At 36.0% G+C, this 19,026-nt stretch overlaps 1 protein-coding gene across 35 annotated transcripts in view; it reads left to right on the top strand.

Moving 5' to 3' along the window:
- The window catches only part of PTPRD (protein tyrosine phosphatase receptor type D), a 2,309,829-nt gene that overhangs the window by 673,127 nt on the left and 1,617,676 nt on the right, over window positions 1–19,026 (top strand). For all 35 annotated transcript variants that reach the window (XM_054658683.2, XM_054658684.2, XM_054658676.2 and 32 more), the window contains one exon: window positions 1,274–1,377. The gene's annotated coding sequence lies outside the window, so the exon portion shown is untranslated. The remainder of the gene's footprint in view (window positions 1–1,273; window positions 1,378–19,026) is intronic.

Here is a 19,026-nt window from a genome sequence, read left to right on the forward strand (position 1 = left end):
AAAAGGGCTACAAGGAGAGAATGATATTTGCTCTTAAGGTTTGATTTACATTAAGCAATTCTGGTGGGACTTTCTTGAGCCCTTCACATCGTACTGCATAGAAAAAACTCTTAAGCTAAATGAGTATTAGCAAGATGTGACAAAATAAGTGGTTCCAAGCTTGACACCAGAAGACAGATTTCACTGCATTTATCAAAATACAGGGAGCCACATGATTCATTCACAGAGGGTGTTACCAGGCATCAGGTGATGATCCAAGCAAGCAATTAATACCAAGTAGGTACAACAAGAGGTAAATGGGTACTCTGGCAGTTAGATCAAGGAATAGGTTTTATTGACCTGGTCAATCCTGGTTTTGAAGATTCAGATAAGCAGTGAGCATCAAAAAGGAGGTCACCAAATTGCAGGATCTTCATCGTGAATTCAGTTCAGCAACAAACTCCAAATCTTGGGGAGGCAGACATAGACAAATCAAAGACTGCACAAGCCACAAGAAGACTGCAACAGTGCTGCATCTCTTGCATTTTTAGAGTTCCTTACAACCACCCAGTTGTCTACCAAACTGGAGCAAGGCTAAAATACTAAAGGTCAGTAGCTCTATTTGTGGGCAGTACAAGACCCTACCTGGCACATTCCATTCATACAGGAGCCCTGCTCTATGGTTTTCGTCAAGCCTATAATTTTTATCATGAGGTCAAACGGTCTATTTCCATAGTAGCAACACTCTGATGCATTTGAGAAAACATCAGTGTTCTTTATCAGTGTCTCTCAAGTTGAGAAATATAAAAGAGCATAGGTATAAAACTAATGCAATTGCATTATCACATTCTGTTTCCTACTGAGATTCCTTTTCATGGTTAAAAAAAAAAAGGAATTCAGAAAATGAATTATTTTCAACATCAGCTTCTCTCTGGAGTTTAAAAATGTATTTTGATTTACTGTTTCCAAGGACACTATATGGAAAATGGCTTCTTAAATTAACGCATCAATTACTTATACCAAATGGATAGGAATGATTGTGCTCAAGTAATAAATAACCTTTTATAAGGAAGATTTTATAGGAGATAAAATATAGATGGTCCCTTTGACTTATACAGGTGCTATATTAATCCCTCAGATGTAAATTATAGAGGTGAAGAGTTTATACTTCTTTCCTTTGTGTTGAGCATTCTGATAAATGAGTGTCTAATGTGACAGGAAAAGATAACATAATGAATATCTTATTGTGCTTCAAGGAACATGAAGAAATGACTGACACTATATTTTGTTCCAGGTGGAAAATAAAAGGCAAGCAGTTCCTGGCCCGTGATATTCCAGTTAGAGGTGTCTGACTGACAGCATGTTGGCACCGAGGGAAGCGATGGGCTTCGGCTCCAGGTGAGTTCAGTATGACTGGGTATGTTAGTTTTCCATGACACAAGATGTGTGTTTTTTGGACTTTTATCTACAGAATTAATGATGTAACTCCATCAACCCTTTTACGCTTTCAAAATACGAAAACACTGCATTTCTTTAAAATAGTATAATTTTAAAATTCGATAGTGTCTTTAGGTCAATGCATATACTTTTTAATCCACCTAATTTCAAGTTGTAGAACAGGTAACTATGAATGGATTTCTTTCTGAACTGAGGATCAAAATATCTGAGCTAGAAGTAGAGTAAATGCTAAAACCTCATAAGACTGAAAGCTGTTTGTAGTAGTGATCCAGAGTGGGAAACCAGAGTTATCATTAAGCATTTCAACTGGCACATTGTTCAGTGCCACCTTACTGGTAATCACCTGAGGGCCGAGTAACCCTTCAGGACCTCAGGTTTTGTCATTTCCAGAGTTAGGCAATAAGGGCAAGCAGATAATCCAATAACTCAAAAGACTCCTCGATTACCAGTCTTAAAATTACAAGAGGTAAGATCTCTGCTTCCAATTCCAGTTATGATCCACTCCGAGTCTGTACCTTCAGAAATCCATAGCCAGAATATATTAATCACATCATGTAGAAACATTAATATGAAACTTTGGTAAACTGAATAGAATAACAGTTTAGGGAATGAAATATATGTATTATACAGCTTATTTTTTTAAATGATTTTCATACACTGTAAGAACTACATGGTGGGCCTACACATAACTTATGGGTAATTCACATGCAATCTGTCTTCCACAGTTTCAAAGAATAGTAAAGAAGATAAACAACAGTACTAGGACAAATGCTATAAAATAGATACAAGAAACATGTAATAAGTATTTGGTCTATTTATGAAATACCTCAACAATCCCTCCTCCACAGCAATTCTGTATCTTGTGATTTAATGTAAGTAAATAATTAGGAATATCTGAAAATATTTAAACAGAATTATGTTTTTATAGTCATAAATAGCCCAAATATATACTTGTATAAAATTTATAAAATATTTTTTTCTAATAGTAAAATTCTATGGAACTATTAAAACACATGCTTGAGAAAAATACTTCTGACATGAAAGAAGGAGCAGGCATATATTTAAATTTTAGAAACTGGATTAAAATGTCTTTATAAGATAACATTTATGTGTATATAGAGAAAAAAGATAAAAGAGACCAATATAGTAATTTATTTTTTATTTTTTATTCTTTATTTTTTTTTATTATTATACTTTAAGTTTTAGGGTACATGTGCACATTGTGCAGGTTAGTTACATATGTATACATGTGCCATGCTGGTGCGCTGCACCCATTAACTCGTCATCTAGCATTAGGTATATCTCCCAATGCTATCCCTCCCCCCTCCCCCCAACCCCACAACAGTCCCCAGAGTATGATGTTCCCCTTCCTGTGTCCATGTGATCTCATTGTTCAATTCCCACCTATGAGTGAGAATATGTGGGGTTTGGTTTTTTGTTCTTGCAATAGTTTACTGAGAATGATGATTTCCAATTTCATCCATGTTCCTACAAAGGACATGAACTCATCATTTTTTATGGCTGCATAGTATTCCATGGTGTATATGTGCCACATTTTCTTAATCCAGTCTATCATTGTTGGACATTTGGGTTGGTTTCAAGTCTTTGCTATTGTGAATAATGCCGCAATAAACATACGTGTGCATGTGTCTTTATAGCAGCATGATTTATAGTCCTTTGGGTATATACCCAGTAATGGGATGGCTGGGTCAAATGGTATTGCTAGTTCTAGATCCCTGAGGAATCACCACACTGACTTCCACAATGGTTGAACTAGTTTACAGTCCCACCAACAGTGTAAAAGTGTTCCTATTTCTCCACATCCTCTCCAGCACCTGTTGTTTCCTGACTTTTTAATGATTGCCATTCTAACTGGTGTGAGATGATATCTCATAGTGGTTTTGATTTGCATTTCTCTGATGGCCAGTGATGATGAACATTTTTTCATGTGTTTTCTGGCTGCATAAATGTCTTCTTTTGAGAAGTGTCTGTTCATGTCCTTTGCCCACTTTTTGATGGGGTTGTTTGTTTTTTTCTTGTAAATTTGTTGGAGTTCATTGTAGATTCTGGATATTAGCCGTTTGTCAGATGAGTAGGTTGCGAAAATTTTCTCCCATTTTGTAGGTTGCCTGTTCACTCTGATGGTAGTTTCTTTTGCTGTGCAGAAGCTCTTTAGTTTAATTAGATCCCATTTGTCAATTTTGGCCATTGTTTTTGGTGTTTTAGACATGAAGTCCTTGCCCATGCCTATGTCCTGAATGGTAATGCCTAGGTTTTCTTCTAGGGTTTTTATGGTTTTAGGTCTAACGTTTAAGTCTTTAATCCATCGTGAATTGATTTTTGTATAAGGTGTAAGGAAGGGATCCAGTTTCAGCTTTCTACATATGGCTAGCCAGTTTTCCCAGCACCATTTATTAAATAGGGAATCCTTTCCCCATTTCTTGTTTTTGTCAGGTTTGTCAAAGATCAGATAGTTGTAGATATGTAGCATTATTTCTGAGGGCTCTGTTCTGTTCCATTGATCTATATCTCTGTTTTGGTAGCAGTACCATGCTGTTTTGGTTACTGTAGCCTTGTAGTATAGTTTGAAGTCAGGTAGTGTGATGCCTCCAGCTTTGTTCTTTTGGCTTAGGATTGACTTGACAATGCGGGCTTTTTTATGGTTCCATATGAACTTTAAAGTAGTTTTTTCCAATTCTGTGAAGAAAGTCATTGGTAGCCTGATGGGGATGGCATTGAATCTGTAAATTACCTTGGGCAGTATGGTCATTTTCACGATATTGATTCTTCCTATCCATGAGCATGGAATGTTCTTCCATTTGTTTGTATCCTCTTTTATTTCCTTGAGCAGTGGTTTGTAGTTCTCCTTGGAGAGGTCTTTCACATCCCTTGTAAGTTGGATTCCTAGATATTTTATTCTCTTTGAAGCAATTGTGAATGGGAGTTCACTCATGATTTGGCTCTCTGTGTGTCTGTTGTTGGTGTATAAGAATGCTTGTGATTTTTGTACATTGATTTTGTATCCTGAGACTGCTGAAGTTGCTTATCAGCTTAAGGAGATTTTGGGCTGAGACGATGATGGGGTTTTCTAGATATACAATCATGTCTTCTGCAAACAAGGACAATTTGACTTCCTCTTTTCCTAATTGAATACCCTTTATTTCCTTCTTCTGCCTGATTGCCCTGGCTGGAAATTCCAACACTATGTTGAATAGGAGTGGTGAGAGAGGGCATCCCTGTCTTGTGCCAGTTTTCAAAGGGAATGCTTCCAGTTTTTGCCCATTCAGTATGATATTGGCTGTGGGTTTGTCATAGAGAGCTCTTATTATTTTGAAATACATCCCATCAATACCTAATTTATTGAGAGTTTTTAGCATGAAGTGTTGTTGAATTTTGTCAAAGGCCTTTTCTGTATCTATTGAGATAATCATGTGGTTTTTGTCTTTGGCTCTGTTTATATGCTGGATTATATTTATTGACTTGCATATATTGAACCAGCCTTGCATCCCAGGGATGAAGCCCTCTTGATCATGGTTGATAAGCTTTTTGATGTGCTGCTGGATTCGTTTTGCCAGTATTTTATTGAGGATTTTTGCATCAATGTTCATCAAGGATATTGGTCTAAAATTCTCTTTTTTGGTTGTGTCTCTGCCCGGCTTTGGTATTAGAATGATGCTGGCCTCATAAAATGAGTTAGGGAGGATTCCCTCTTTTTCTATTGATTGGAATAGTTTCAGAAGGAATGGTACCAGTTCCTCCTTGTACCTCTGGGAGAATTCAGCTGTGAATCCATCTGGTCCTGGACTCTTTTTGGTTGGTAAGCTATTGATTATTGCCATAATTTCAGATCCTGTTATTGGTCTAGTCAGAGATTCAACTTTTTCCTGGTTTAGTCTTGGGAGAGTGTAGGTGTCGAGGAATTTATCCATTTCTTCTAGATTTTCTAGTTTATTTGCATAGACGTGTTTGTAGTATTCTCTGATGGTAGTTTGTATTTCTGTGGGATTGGTGGTGATATCCCCTTTATCATTTTTTATTGCATCTATTTGATTCTTCTCTCTTTTTTTCTTTATTAGTCTTGCTAGCGGTCTATCTATTTTGTTGATCTTTTCAAAAAACCAGCTCCTGGATTCATTAATTTTTTTGAAGAGTTTTTTGTGCCTCTATTTCCTTCAGTTCTGCTCTGATTTTAGTTATTTCTTGCCTTCTGCTAGCTTTTGAATGTGTTTGCTCTTGCTTTTCTAGTTCTTGTAATTGTGATGTTAGGGTGTCAATTTTGGATCTTACCTGTTTTCTCTTGTGGGCATTTAGTGCTATAAATTTTCCTCTACACACTGCTTTGAATGCGTCCCAGCGATTCTGGTATGTTGTGTCTTTGTTCTCCTTGGTTTCAAAGAACATCTTTATTTCTGCCTTCATTTCATTATGTACCCAGTAGTCATTCAGGAGCAGGTTGTTCAGTTTCCATGTAGTTGAGCAGTTTTGAGTGAGATTCTTAATCCTGAGTTCTAGTTTGATTGCACTGTGGTATGAGAGATAGTTTGTTATAATTTCTGTTCTTTTACATTTGCTGAGGAGACCTTTACTTCCAAGTATGTGGTCAATTTTGGAATAGGTGTGGTGTGGTGCTGAAAAAAATGTATATTCTGTTGATTTGGGGTGGAGAGTTCTGTAGATGTCTATTAGGTCCGCTTGGTGCAGAGCTGAGTTCAATTCCTGGGTATCCTTGTTGACTTTCTGTCTCATTGATCTGTCTAATGTTGACAGTGGGGTGTTAAAGTCTCCCATTATTAATGTGTGGGAGTCTAAGTCTCCTTGTAGGTCACTCAGGACTTGCTTTATGAATCTGGGTGCTCCTGTATTGGGTGCATATATATTTAGGATAGTTAGCTCTTCTTGTTGAATTGATCCCTTTACCATTATGTAATGGCCTTCTTTGTCTCTTTTGATCTTTGTTGGTTTAAAGTCTGTTTTATCAGAGACTAGGATTGCAACCCCTGCCTTTTTTTGTTTTCCATTTGCTTGGTAGATCTTCCTCCATCCTTTTATTTTGAGCCTGTGTGTGTCTCTGCACATGAGATGGGTTTCCTGAATACAGCACACTGATGGGTCTTGACTCTTTATCCAATTTGCCAGTCTATGTCTTTTAATTGGAGCATGTAGTCCATTTACATTTAAAGTTAATATTGTTATGTGTGAATTTGATCCTGTCATTATGATGTTAGCTGGTTATTTTGCTCGTTAGTTGATGCAGTTACTTCCTAGTCTCAATGGTCTTTACATTTTGGCATGATTTTGCAGCGGCTGGTACAAGTTGTTCCTTTCCATGTTTAGCGCTTCCTTCAGGAGCTCTTTTAGGGCAGGCCTGGTGGTGACAAAATCTCTCAGCATTTGCTTGTCTGTGAAGTATTTTATTTCTCCTTCACTTATGAAGCTTAGTTTGGCTGGATATGAAATTCTGGGTTGAAAATTCTTTTCTTTAAGAACGTTGAATATTGGCCCCCACTCTTTTCTGGCTTGTAGGGTTTCTGCCGAGAGATCCGCTGTTAGTCTGATGGGCTTCCCTTTGAGGGTAACCCTACCTTTCTCTCTGGCTGCCCTTAACATTTTATCCTTCATTTCAACTTTGGTGAATCTGACAATTATGTGTCTTGGAGTTGCTCTTCTCGAGGAGTATCTTTGTGGCGTTCTCTGTATTTCCAGAATCTGAACATTGGCCTGCCTTGCTAGATTGGGGAAGTTCTCCTGGATAATATCCTGCAGAGTGTTTTCCAACTTGGTTCCATTCTCCGCATCACTTTCAGGTACACCAATCAGACGTAGATTTGGTCTTTTCACGTAGTCCCATATTTCTTGGAGGCTTTGCTCGTTTCTTTTTATTCTTTTTTCTCTAAACTTCCCTTCTCGCTTCATTTCATTCCTTTCATCTTCCATCGCTGATACCCTTTCTTCCAGTTGATCGCATCGGCTCCTGAGGCTTCTGCATTCTTCACGTAGTTCTCGAGCCTTGGTTTTCAGCTCCATCAGCTCCTTTAAGCACTTCTCTGTATTGGTTATTCTAGTTATACATTCTTCTAAATTTTTTTCAAAGTTTTCAACTTCTTTGCCTTTGGTTTGAATGTCCTCCCGTAGCTCGGAGTAATTTGATCGTCTGAAGCCTTCTTCTCTCAGCTGTCAAAGTCATTCTCCATCCAGCTTTGTTCTGTTGCTGGTGAGGAACTGCGTTCCTTTGGAGGAGGAGAGGCACTCTGCTTTTTAGAGTTTCCAGTTTTTCTGTTCTGTTTTTTCCCCATCTTTGTGGTTTTATCTACTTTTGGTCTTTGATGATGGTGATGTACAGATGGGTTTTCGTTGTGGGTGTCCTTTCTGTTTGTTAGTTTTCCTTGTAACAGACAGGACCCTCAGCTGCAGGTCTGTTGGAGTACCCTGCCGTGTGAGGTGTCAGTGTGCCCCTGCTGGGGGGTGCCTCCCAGTTAGGCTGCTCGGGGGTCAGGGGTCAGGGACCCACTGGAGGAGGCAGTCTGCCCGTTCTCAGATCTCCAGCTGCGTGCTGGGAGAACCACTGCTCTCTTCAAAGCTGTCAGACAGGGACATTTAAGTCTGCAGAGGTTACTGCTGTCTTTTTGTTTGTCTGTGCCCTGCCCCCAGAGGTGGAGCCTACAGAGGCAGGCAGGCCTCCTTGAGCTGTGGTGGGCTCCACCCAGTTGGAGCTTCCCGGCTGCTTTGTTTACCTAAGCAAGCCTGGGCAATGGCGGGCGCCCCTCCCCCAGCCTCGCTGCCGCCTTGCAGTTTGATCTCAGACTGCTGTGCTAGCAACCAGCGAGACTCCGTGGGCGTAGGACCCTCCGAGCCAGGTGCCGGATATAATCTCGTGGTGCGCTGTTTTTTAAGCCCGTCAGAAAAGCGCAGTATTCGGGTGGGAGCGACCCGATTTTCCAGGTGTGTCCGTCACCCCTTTCTTTGACTAGGAAAGGGAACTCCCTGACCCCTTGCACTTCTGGAGTGAGGCAATGCCTCGCCCTGCTTCGGCTGGCACACGGTGCACGCACCCACTGACCTGCGCCCACTGTCTGGCACTCCCTAGTGAGATGAACCTGGTACCTCAGATGGAAATGCAGAAATCACCTGTCTTCTGCGTCGCTCACGCTGGGAGCTGTAGACCGGAGCTGTTCCTATTCGGCCATCTTGGCTCCTCCCCAGTAATTTTTAATTCTTTTTTTTATTTTTAACCTGTTGTTACAATCAATTTTTTTCTATAGGAAAAAAGTAACTTCTAATTTTGAAAATTGTCAATTAAATTGTTTCATAAAAATAGGACAGAAGAATAATGAGGTTGTGAAAAATTAGTCACCATATTTTCTAGAGGGATTAAAATCAAGTTATAATACAGAATTGGAGTAAAATTCTATTTGTGTTAAAAGCATATTTAAATACATTTTTATCTTATACTAAGGAGAATTATGAATTCAGGAGAGTCATGGTAGTAATTCCTATCTAGTAAATGCGTAAAGTCCTTTAAAAGGAAAGAAATTTGAGTAGGGACTTTAAGGGTAACCATACAGAAATGTGCTTTTAATAGTGTTTATTATAATCAAAATTGACCTGTTTACATGGATAAACATACATATTATGCTCACTTATATTGTTCTGCTTCATTTTGTGGAAAAGTATAAATAATACATATTTCATAAATTTAAATATTATATTTGTGTCAAGTGTAAGCAGAATAGCCATACTGATATACTCAATGCTATCTTTCATCATATACTTAAACTTTAAAATACTGCGTTTTTAATAAAAATTACATTATATAATCACAATAAGATTTTTCTTTATCAAATATTCAAAGTTACTTCTGTTTCAATGCTTTTTCTGCAGTTCTTTATCCAGTTTCAGTGACACATGAATGAGTTGTACATTTGTTTACATTTGAAAACTCAAACATACAAGAAATTGTTTTCATGTGAAAATGTCGTTTTAAAAATAAACTCTGTAGAAATATTGTTAACAGTCTCCTTCTCAGACTTCTCTGTTCTTGTCTTCCCCATAGACTGTGGTTTCCAGGTCCATTCTTGCCCTTTTTATTCTCTGTGTGTGTTCTATTTGAATGATCTCACTTATGTCCATGGCTTCGATATTCCCAATTCTGTGACTCTAACCAAAGGCACACTCTAATTGTGTACTAGATCAACATACCAAATGAACTGCAAGTCTCCTAAACTGTTTCCAGTGCTGATGTCTGGTTTTTCCTTCCTCCCTTGAGCACTCATTTGTGTAACTTCTTCAGGTAGATACTCCTGGAGCTCCCAGCCCTAAGTAGGGTGTTCCTATAGGTCTGCTTTATCTCATAGTACTTCTTATGCTCTGGTGTTTTGTTTTGTTTTGTTTCCTACAGACTGAGTATCTGACTCCTGAACTAGGTGGTAAATGAGTATAACCTTGAGTATGAGTACTGTCCATTATCTCTGGTGCCCTCATTATATTGTGACCCATGTCATCCAAAATCAGAGCAGTACTATGGCAAAAGAAAACAGACCAGCTGTAATTTCAAAATAACTCATATTCTCTTTTTAGAACATGATGTAGTACAAGTAGACCGCATTCATCACATAGCTCTATGTAACTTTTTAAATTTAAACTTCTTAGGGACATCCTCTGTAATTAAATCAACCTTATCCAGGCCCTATCTCTTTCAGAAACCTCTTTGAAAGTGTTTTCTTGGCCAGGCGCTGTGGCTTGAGCCTGTAATCTCAGCACTTTGGGAGGCTGAGGTGGGCAGATCACGAGGTCAAGAGATTGAGACTATCCTGGCCAACATGGTGAAACCCTGTCTCTACTAAAAATATAAAAGTTAGCTGGGCATGGTGGCACATGCCTGTAGTCCCAGCTGCATGGGAGGCTGAGGCAGGAGAATCGTTTGAACCCAGGAGGCAGAGGTTGCAGTGAGACAAGATCACGCCACTGCACTTCAGCCTGGTGACAGAGTAGTGAGACTCTGTCTCAAAAAACAAGTGTTTTCTCTTCTGGCCCTCCCCATTATCAAGTTTCAAAAAGCAAAATACTCCTTGATAGCAAGGGGTGTAGAGGAAGGGCTTCCCAGGTTGACGGAGTAGGCTCAAGTTAAACTTACTAGTCCAAAGGGGCAAGTTTGTGAATATAAGCATTTTAATTGTTAATTTACTCTTGATAATCCTTCATCATTCTTTCTTCTGTTCTTCTCCCCCAGTATGCACATCCTAAATGTGGGAGCTAACAAACACTAAGTGGAGACTAGAAGGATCACAGAGTTAGTGACATAGTAAAATAGGTGTAGTGGACAGATATGGTATCTATTGCTTAGGCTAAATTATCTACTCTGCCATGTATGAGTTATATAGACCAGAGCATATAAGTCTCTTCAAACCTCTGAGACTTAAATCATTTATTTGTTCTAAATTGTCTCTATTTTATAAATCAACTAGTGTATTTGTGAAAGCCTTTTACAAATATTTTATAAATGTTTAAGCACTTTATAAGTGTGAAAACTAATTGATATTACCAAGTGAAATAATAGCTTACCAAAGCATCAAGTTTAAAGAAAATAAGTGGCTTCAAAAAATTAAGTTTTCTTCCAAAATGCAAATTGTGTGTGTGTGTGTGTGTGTGTGTGTGTGTTTGTATATAGAGAGAGATGACTGCTACTGTATTAGGTGTGAAATTAACTTTGTTCTTTATTTTCTTTCACCAAATACAAGGTCAGGTATCACTAGTCGAGTTTACAAATAAAATATTCAGATTAGTTAATATTCTAATAATAGTAGTAATGGATTTTTCCATGTTAATCATTTTTTCCACTTTATGGCATTGTGAGTCTGTCTTTGTTGTTGTTCCCATAGTGAAATATCTCTTTACTTTGTGTAAGTGATCTTTACATATTTGCAAAGAAAATTCCCTCCTTTTAAGTTTAATGTAAGTTGCCTGCCCATCAAATCAGCATTGTTCAATAGTTTGTAAGGTGCTCTCTCTGTCCTTTGATAACAAAGGGAATTCAGTTCTGGACAAAAACTCAAGATAATGAGCTTGGCAACATAAAGCATCTTCCTTTTACGAAATTCACTCACAAAATAATGTGGTATGAAATTTAAAGGCACAGAATATTAAGATAGCATTGATTCATTGATCTGGAAATTAATTCTAACCATGTAATATTAATAACACTTCATGATCTGAAATTTAAGCTGCAGCTAACATCATGCAGCAACAAAAGTTATTTAATATTGCCAACAACTGTAGTAAAGTTGAATTTTAACAGTTGACATTATATTTTCTGGAGCACTACAATATTTTTCAAACTGTAATAAAATATTGAAAATGATCAGAAGATGAAAAGTTGTTCACATGAAGCAGAGTTCATTAGTCATTTAAGAATATATGCCTATAATATATAAAAACAAGTTTTATGTTAGTTGTACCCAAACAACTTAGGCTTCCAAACAATATGTAGTAAAATCTGAGTGAATTAGCTTGCTACTCACCAACCTCTCAACTGCATTTTCTTCCCCTGTGTCCTTTATTCACATATCTCAAGAAAATGCAAATGACATGAAAATAAGCTAGGGCTAGAAGAATGAAATTGACTCTGAAAAAGATGGCTCTCAATGACTAAAGAAAGAGGCATTATTTCAAACAATATTAAGAATCTATGAACATTGCACTGCATTAGATGTGTGGGAAAAATAGATAGATATTAATAATATACTTGTAATTTATCCATCATAGGAGATGCACGGTGTATTTAGATACTAAATAGTATGTTATTATGTACACACACGCTTTCCTTTACATAACTATACTATTAGTGTTAGGTGCTAAAAGATAAGGAGAGATCAAACACCAATTGTTTTCCAGAAGACAGACCAGTAATTTTTGTTAAAGCAACTGAGAAGGCTTCTGGAGGAAAGCTGAATTTGATATAAATCCAATAGTGCAGATGTGTGGGCTGGGAATGGCATTGCAGATGTAGGGAATAGTACATACAGAAATGGTGAATTTGAATGTAGAGGGCACTTAGGAAAGGACAGCTAGCAATGCTTTCATAATAAAGGGTAGTAATAATGGAAGGTAATACTGAAAAGAAAACACAGAGATTGATTTAGGTGGGTTTTAAGTGTTGGCCCGAAGAGTTCTTTATTTCATGCTCCTCCTCCAGCAGTGGGTATAGTTTACATTGTGTTGTACCCCCAGTGAAATCACAAGTAGAAATGCTTTTAAATATTGTAATATAGAAATACTCAATATTTTATACTGGTTAAGTATATAATGGTTATTACAAAATCTGTGATGTTTATAGCGGTGCTTAAATATCACAAAACTAATAAGCAAAATTAATCTCCTAAGGCATATAAAATATAAACTTCAATGAACACTTTTTCCTGCAATACCTAATTATATTTAATTTTCCACAACACTACTAGTCTTAAGGTTACAAATCAACAATTCTTGAACCTATTAAAACTAATCTTGGTGTGCTACAGGAAAGCTTTTTCCATTTGTAATAAATACAATTCCAATTTATGATATAACACTGAAAATGTATAGCTTAAAATACAAATTTTATTTCAGTGACTTTTATCTCTCTAAACAAATGCTAATGGGTAAACTATACCTTTGATTTCTCAAAACACTTGCATAAGTAGTTCTTTATTAAATTTTCTCTTGAAATCTTCACATTAACCCTAGTTAGAAATTTTGGCTTTAGCTTTCAACTATCATTTTTGTCAATAATAAGTCATATATATTTGAAGCTTATGATTTTTATTTCTACCCTTTCTCAGTTATTTTAATGATACAATTATCTTCACATTCAGTGAAATTTTAAATCATAGAGTTTGGTTTTTTCTTTCTCTTTTCTGCTCTTTTCCTCTCTTGTATGCATTCATCATGTATTTACTGAAAAAAATACATGGTTCCAAGATCTGAGTCCTCTTTCATAGCCTCCTTGATATCTTCCTTTTTTCTTTCCACATTCCCTGGCTTTATCCCCTTCAACACAATTTGGGCAAATACAACTAAAAATTTGTATGATGATGATCCCTTTCTGTCTTAATATCCACTATTTCTCCTGTTTTATTGTACTGTTTCCCAGTAATTCTTCTGAGATGATTAACACTACCATACAGTTATTCTCAAAAAATATTAATGTTTCTTTTGCTCATACTGAGTTTTCAAGGGCTTGACTTAGGAAAATATTAGGTAAGTATAAGATAGGTAGAATTTAGAAGTACAAGCCTGGAACTTATAAGAGAAGTTGGCCAGGTGCAGTGGCTCATGCCTGTAATCCCAGCACTTTAGGAGGATGAAGCAGGAGGATCGCTTGAGGCTGGGAGTCTAGACTAGCCTGGGCAACATAGAAAGACCCCATTTCTACAAAAACTTAAAAAAAATTTTCTAGGCATGGTGCTGTACATCTGTACTCCCAGCTACTTAGGAGGCTGAGGTGGGAGGATCTCTTTAGCCCAGGAGTTCAAAGCTACAGTAAGCCATGACCATGTCACTGTACTCTAGCCTGGGTGATAAAGCCAGACCCTAACTCAAAACAAACAAACAAGAAAAGGGAGATTAGTATATAGATTTGAGATTCTTTCTCACAAGTCATCATCTATCTAGCATTACAATGAAACAAAGATAAAAGGAAAAAAGGTGCTTAGAATAAAATTTTTTGAGACTTGACATTAGAAGTTAGCATAATGAGTGAGAGGAGGAATAATCTCAGTTTAGTTATGCAGGTAGGTTAAGGTAGAAGAGTTTTTTTTAAAAAATGTTGTCATCTGAGTGCTGAAAAAAATGAGAAGTACTGAAAAAAGACCACTATATTTAATATTACTGTTATAATAATAAAAACATGCTTTAAAAAAACTAATGTGAAGTGAAGCAAATATTCTTTTAGTTATCCAAAACCATAAATCACTCTTCAAAGATTATTTATATAATATAGAACCTCCTTCAAGGTCCTGTATGTAAGACCTTAAATACCAAACATTCAGCAGTCACCCTCCTGTTAGAGATGACATATTACCTTAAAAGCTCAACTTTGACTATATTAAATATACACATTTTTGTTTTTCTGGAGAGGGAAATATGTGAATTTCTGTTTAGTAAGGCAACAATTCTATCCTACCCTGTAATAAGAACTTTCTCACATTTTAGGCAGCACATGGGCAACTACTGCCTCTCTACAGTAGTATAAGTGATCATTGCCACTAAAAATTTGTGAGCAAATTGTAGATTTGTGATAATTTAATTTTGTACTGCTACAACCTACTATAATAGTTGAATAACACTATCTGTAATATATACTAGTTATAATATAAACACTGTAATATAGACCATTATATACCAGCTGCTAAAGTCAAAGGTATTGCTACTCGGTATTGACTATTTAGAAATTATAGTAAACATATTTTATTTGTGGAAATTTACAAATTCTATTACTAACACAAGAGATGATTAGTATTTCATGCACTCTAGCTAGGAGCTGAAAGCAGGGACAGAAGGTGCTTCATTCAAACATATTCTAACATTACTAGCAACAAATTTCATAAAAAGTAGAGATATGTGGTATGCCTATCCTTGTACTGAATCCCACAAAACTTTAGCTTTCAAATATCTGTCAAAGGGAATAAGCTAACTTTTAAAGCAATTATTTTTAGAGATACAAAAGACAATAAGAACATCTAGGCTCTTTTAAAAACTCCTTGTGATAGGAGATGGTTTTTATTTCAAAAGCATGTTACATGTAACACAGGACCATGTTTCTTTTAAAAAGTTTCTAAACAAGGAAAGGAAAGTGAAAGTGTACTGGAAAGGCAAGGAAAGTGTTTCGGGCAAGGAAAGTGTCATCAGTGTACTGTATTGTTGAAATGACTTTAGGGCTTTTGTAGCAACATGAGTTGTTATAACTTTAAAATTTGCTTTTATTTTTATAAATAGGAGCTCATGATCTAGTAATCAAATAGTATTATATTAAGAGGCTTATAATAACAGCAACAGAATAATGGCAGTTTGTTTGACACTTCTCTATGCTATAGTCCTGTTCAATACAGAAAGCAATGTTTAGCTCGTGTATCTGGTTCTTTTGGTAACTACCTTAATTGTATTTAATTTAGTATGCTTGTATTATTATCTTGATTTATCAACTTTAAACATTACCTAATAACTTCTATTATGATACCTACATAGGAATTAGGACAGGTGCACCAATTACAGGACTCTTTTCCCACTATTCTCTCAATGTGTTGTTTCTGGTGAAATCATTATTTCCTATTTACATGATTATGACTACATAAATATTATTCTCTAGGTTTACATTTTTAGCATAATATATTTATTTTTCTTGAAGTTTATAAAGTTGTCAGTGATGATTTCAAATTTCAAATGTACAAAATAATGAAAATATTTTAATTCCATCCTTCATATGTTTAGATTTCACTCCTCTAGCCTTTCATCCTTCTGCTCCCCTCTCACTGGTTGCTCTCTAAGACTCCCTGTCTTTGTTTTTCTCTGTTGGACTTCTTGTTCCTATATCGCACTTCATTCTCCTTGATTTCAATACCTCATATTTGCAGAAGTACAACTTCTAGTATCTTTCTAAAAAATACGGCCCATGAGAAGTATACATTTTAGATGTGTACTTGTCTTCAATGAGCTTACCTCCACCTTTCCATCTGATTGAGCATTTTCTTGAGATTTTAAGTTGAAGATTATTCTTGCTCACAATTATGAAAAGATCACTTTGATGCCAGCCTGATTCCCTTTTTGTTTGTAGGTGACTTGTTTTACTTTTTAAATTGTTTTGTTGTATGCTTTTTCTTTGTAGGAAACTTTTAAGCATTTCTGAAATTCTTGATATACCTTTGTGTGGAACTGATTTCGTTTGGAGATCGATTTTTTTGTGTGTGCTCAGAAATTTTCTTCTATAGTTTAATGGATAATTTAGTCTTATCAACTGTCACAAATCTTTTTTTTAATGATTAATCAGCGATTGGACCTTCTGCATTGCTCTCCTCTTCCTGTCTTTTGTCATTTTCCATCTCTTTGTGTCTTTCTTTTAACTTTTGATAGATTTTCTTGATTTTTATCTTCCACTCTTCTATTCATTACAATATTTTATTTGAAAAAATAAACTAACAGAAAGGGTGTAAAAATATACAACACCTCACTATCTTTTACCCAGATTATCTGTAGAGTTAACATTTGTCTTATTTGCTTCCTTTTTCTGTACATACACACACACACACACACCCCACACACACAGTCCTTTTTTTTCCTTAGTCATTTTACGTTACATGGTCTTTCACCACTAAATATTTCAATGTGTGTTTTCTAAGATAAAGATAGTCTTACTTACCTACAGTATGATAGTAAGATTCAGTAAATGTGACATTGATAAAATACTTTGATGTAATATACTGCTAGTATTCTAATTGTATCAATTGAGCCAATTCTTTATAGCATGATTTTCCTCCAGTATGGGGTCCAACCTAGAATCATGTATTGCAATTAGTTGTCATATCTCTTCAGTCCCCTTCAATCTGGAAAACCTCTCCAGCTTTTCTTGCCTTTCACGACAATGCCATTTTTTAAAGATAAAATTCCCCCTGTTTTTAATAGAATGTTCTTGTTTTTGGTTTGTCTTATGTTCTACTGGTTTTTTAAATTTTACTTATCATACTTTTCCAATAACTTTTTTGTTATTTTTTATAGCATTCATTTTTTGATTTAGTACAACACATATGGTTTTCTCACTCCAACATTGGTTATGTGTAATATTTCCCTGTTCTTTGATTATAGACATTATCTCTATTTCAGTCCTTTTTAGTTGATACTGTAGGTCTCAACTATTCATGCTGAAATTTTGCTTCCATTGCTGATGATCTGTGGCTCTTCATTCATATTTTACAAGGGAATTTTAGAATGGGGGCTTGGGTAATATAATTGGTGTTCTAGAAACCAAAAAGGGAAAGAAGGTTACAGGTCCCTTGATTATGTGAACTTCCAATAATAGCTCTGATCAAAATCTAACACTTAACAGGTTTAATTTCTTCACAGAATAGTATACTTCGGATTCAAGGGGTTCAGAGAAAGGGAGGTGATGGGAATGAAGAGGTAATTGCCCACTGTAGAGGAAGAGAGAGCAACCACCTTAGAACTTGATGAATTTTTCTCTGTTCAGAACTGCAGTTCATTCATGCCTTCTAAAGCACTCAGTTTTTCCAAGTGGTGAGTTGCTCACAGCTTCTCTGAGTGATTTGCTAACTTCTTGTGGGGGCTCCACACTGTGGGCATATAGGCAGTACTTTCTCAGCCCTGCTATATGAATCATTTCTCCACCTGCTTCCCATCCTCCACAATTTATTGAATTATGGCACAGGGATTAAGTGTATGACTTTACAACGACACTGCTTGGACTTGAATACTAGCTTTGCCACTTACTGAATATGTGATAATCAGCAAATTGCTTAATGATTCACCATTTCCTCATTTATAAAATGGAGGTAATGATAGGAATGTTATGGTTGCTAAATGAATTAGAACAGTGTCGGACATATAATATCAGCTGCTCTCAATTACACTATTGTCTTTTCTACTATCTTTAGTTTTTTTTTTTTTTTTACTTCTATAAATTGGCTTTTTAAAAATTATTTTCCCATAATTTGTCTGAAGCTTGGAGAAGGAAAAGAGCAATTGATACCTACTGTTAATTCATCAGTCTTTGTTTAAAAAAAAATTAGGGCTTTTAATTTTATCCTCTGCCATTTTTTTCCCCTGAGCAGTAAAACTATTATGTAATTTGTAAGTTCTCTTGAATATACTCTATTTCATCTTAAGACCAGAAAGAATCAGGACTTTCTTGATCTATATATTAAAAAAATCATTCTAAGATATTTTACTAGAATTAATTATATGTGTGAGTGTCATAGCTCTTAAATCATTATTATTTTGAGATACTGCTATTCATGTGAAAATTTATATTAGGAATGAATTAAGGACACATCCTTAATATTATATAACATTACAAAAAGAGATTTCTATTTTACTATGTATTAAACAGGCAAACAGAAACCCTATCTTCTGTGCACAGACATTTATGTTATAGAAATTCACAATTATTTAAATATTTATAAAATGAGAGTTGAAAGCAGCACTTTTGAAAAGCAGTTAATAATGAACAGACATCAAGGGAGCTATCATTATAACAGCAAAGTGCTTTGCAACTCCAATAACTTCAGTGGTGCAGAAGCAGGCCATCAAATTTAATTAAAAGCAGTCAAAAATAAACTGAGAAATTGAACTGTAAAAGGCTGTCCTTTGCCAGGAGCTAAAGGCAAAAAGAAAGCAAGGTAGAGCCTTGAAAGTAGTAATGAATTGATAAGCCTTACTGCCTGCAACTTGTAATTCGCTCTGTCAGATTTTAGTATCAGTTAAACTAGATTAATAGAGCAATCAGTGATCTTCTATCTTAAATCCTTCTTCGTTCATCCCGCGTTATAGGCTCCCATGATAGATGTAAGCCGGAGTGGGTCAAAATTTCAATTCACTTCTCTACTCAGT

This window comes from Pan troglodytes, chromosome 11 (assembly GCF_028858775.2).
Source record: "Pan troglodytes isolate AG18354 chromosome 11, NHGRI_mPanTro3-v2.0_pri, whole genome shotgun sequence".
In the NCBI taxonomy this organism is placed as follows: Eukaryota; Metazoa; Chordata; class Mammalia; order Primates; family Hominidae; genus Pan; species Pan troglodytes.